The sequence below is a fragment of the Manacus vitellinus genome, unplaced genomic scaffold, assembly GCF_001715985.3.
Source record: "Manacus vitellinus isolate BGI_N305 unplaced genomic scaffold, ASM171598v3 scaffold_74_pilon, whole genome shotgun sequence".
In the NCBI taxonomy this organism is placed as follows: Eukaryota; Metazoa; Chordata; class Aves; order Passeriformes; family Pipridae; genus Manacus; species Manacus vitellinus.
The window spans coordinates 2,274,032-2,277,092 of record NW_021940780.1 but is presented as its reverse complement, the minus strand read 5'-3'; positions in this window follow the sequence as shown (position 1 = coordinate 2,277,092).

Here is a 3,061-nt window from a genome sequence, read left to right as displayed (position 1 = left end):
GCTGAAAGAGCCTGATGGGAGAGTAAATTTGAAACAGCTCCTGTACAGCCTGAAAAATCCATTTCCAGCACTGAATCCTCCTGGATTTGGCAGATTCCCCCCCAAATATTGCAGGGTTTTGCCTACGTGCTGCCAGGAAGGTGGTGGAGCCTCGGGGGCATTCAAGTCCTCCCCCAGGCTGGTTTCCAAACCCTGGAATTCACTTTCCCCTGGTGCAATTTGTGAGATGTTCCCAGTTTTTCTCTTGGAGTGTGTTTACCTGCAGCTCCAGCCCGGTGCTGTCAGAGAGAACCTTCTTGTCCTGCTCCCTCCCCCTTTGCTTTGGTTTCTTCCCCGGGAAACGAGGAGTAATCAAAGCCTTAAACCCACTTGGAAGATCTCAAGGTGTTTTTAATCAAAGGATTAACCCAAAAGGCCAGAGAGCCAAAGCTTCAAATCAGGCTGGAAAAGCACATGAAAAGGCAGGAACCAAGGGAGATGTGTTGTGGCACCTTTGTGGCAGAGCCTGAGGTGTCACCTTGGCCCTGGCAGCGTTTTCTCAAATCCAGGAGCAAGAAATTCCATTTACACCTTATTTTTCCCTGCTGTAAAATGACCAGCGAGGGCTACTAATCACTCAGGGGAAAAGACAAGCCCAAACATCGAGCCTGGATGTGGGAAATGCAGGAATCTTGGGTCCTGGAGTAGCTCTGGCCACTGCAGGAGCACCCCGGGGTGCCCTGACCTACTCCAGGACCCAAGATTCCTGCATTTCCCACATCCAGGAAAACGCTGCCAGGGCCAAGGTGACTCCTCAGGCTCTGCCACAAAGGTGCCACAAGGCACCTCACTCCCCCCAGAGATGCTGACACAGGCACAAAAAAGAAATCCTGCCCCAACTCAGGACTCTGCTGAGTGAATCCAACTCCTTTGTCATGTTTTTTGCCTGCATTTGCCAAGAAAGGGAAAAAAAAAAAGACCAAACTAGCAAGAAATAAGGCATAATTCAGTCCCTGGAGGGTATTAATCTCCAGATAGGTCTAGCAGACCACAATGGCATTTTCATGATCTGTCTGAGAGCAAAACCAACCCCCAGCCAGTCCCTTTTCCCCTCCCAGAGCTGGTTTTGAGCAGAGAATTATTGACAGAGCAGCTCAAAGGGTTTGCACCGAGCCTGAGCATCAGTGAAGCCTCCGAGAGGAATTCAGGAGGCTGCAGAGCTCGGCTTTTGGAAGATTTAATTTTGGAAAACTCAAGAAGAAAGGATCAAAACTGCGGGTTTGTCGGGGAGAAAGGGGCTGCCAGGAGCTTTCTCCTTGAGATCTGAGCGGTTTCCTTTCCCTGCAGAGGTTTTGTTACACCAGGACTGTTCAAGGATGCAGATGCAGCAGAAAGGTTTCGGCTCCCAACACCCGACGTGTGGAGCAGCTGATGGGGAAAACAGGCTCCGGAGGAAAATCGGGAGCAAACAGCACTTAATAGCTAAAGCAGGCTCTGGAATTGCCCCTGAGGGACACGTGGAGAGGAAAACCTACAGCAGGGACACCTCTGTGAGAGCAGGAGAGAGCTGGGGTTGAACACAGCAGGGGTGTGATGGAGAGGGGAGACAGGACAGGAGGGACAGGACGCAGGGAATGGCTTCCCACTGCCAGAGGGAGGGTTAGGTGGGATACTGAGGAGAAATTCCTTCCTGGGATGGAATTCCCAGGGCATCTGTGGCTGCCCCATCCCTGGAGGTGTCCAAGGGCAGGCTGGACCAACCTGGGCTGGTGGAAGGTGTCCTCGAGGTAACCCTTGGGGTCCTTTCCCACCCAAACCATTCCGTGGTTTTATGATCTCCAGCAAACTACAACACAAATGAGTGTACAAACGAGTTAAAAACGTGTCAGACTGTTCCACACTGGGCTGTATTTCCCTCTGCCCTGCTCCCTTCCTTGCCAGGAGCCACATCCAGGCCTCCTGTCCAGCCCTGGCCAGCAAACCCCGGGCAGAGCCAGCGCTCCCCACTCCGTTATGAAACCTCAGAGCGACCCGGGGCCTGCCCAGAGACAGCCCAGAGAAAAGGGGTGGGTTTGGAGCTCTCACAAAAGGATTCCTGGCTCGGAAAAGTTTTCACAGGAGCCTCCAGTGGCTTTTGTTTCCACCCTCTGAACCAAACGCTTCCCCCCCCCACGATCCGAGGGCAAAACCCGACAGGACTTTGGTAATGTTTGTTTTCACCCTCTGCCCTGGGTTTTTGTGCCCAGCCCGGGGGGTTTGTGCCCTTCTCCTCGCCCAAACCCTGAGACAGCTTTTCCTTTCGCAGGAATCAGTCCAGGGAGAAGATCCCATTCCTAGAAACCCGAGTGCAGCTCCACGGGCTGCAGACACTGCCCTGGTGCTGAATCAGCAGCTCCTCCTGGGAAGTTCTCCACAGTTCTCTGCCTCTGACCAGCCCAGATTTGCTGCTCTCCTGCTTTAAGACTCCCCACCATCCCCTCAAACTGCTCTTTCCCCCCTTTAGCCTGACCTATCCCACTGGCCCTTCAATGCAAAATCCATTTATAACAGAATTTTTCACTGACAACAGAGCTCCGGGATTTTTGGGCTTCCAAACACCGAGAAATGAGGCTGAAACTGGGACTATAAATCGATTATTTCCTCAGTTAAGAACACAACACCAGATCTTCCCACTCGGGCTTTGCTCATCCCACCTTCTCTTCTGCATTTAAACCTCCCCCCACTTCCCCCACGGTCTCAGCCACAGAGCCTTTTCTCTTAAAAATGCCTCTTTTTTCCCTGAAAATGACTTTTTTTCCCTGAAAATGCCTCTTTTCTCCCCTGAAAACAATCCTTTTCCCCCTGAAAACGACTCTTTTTTCCCTGAAAATGCCTCTTTTTCCCCTGAAAATGACTCCTTTTTCCCCTGAAAATGACTTTTTTCTGGTGAAAATTATTCTTTTTTCCCCTGAAAACGACTCTTTATTCCCCTGAAAACGACTCTTTTTTCCCCTGAAAACGACTCCTTTTTACCCTGAAAACGACTCCTTTTTACCCTGAAAATGACTTTTTTTTCCTCCTGAAAATGACCCCTTCCCCCCCT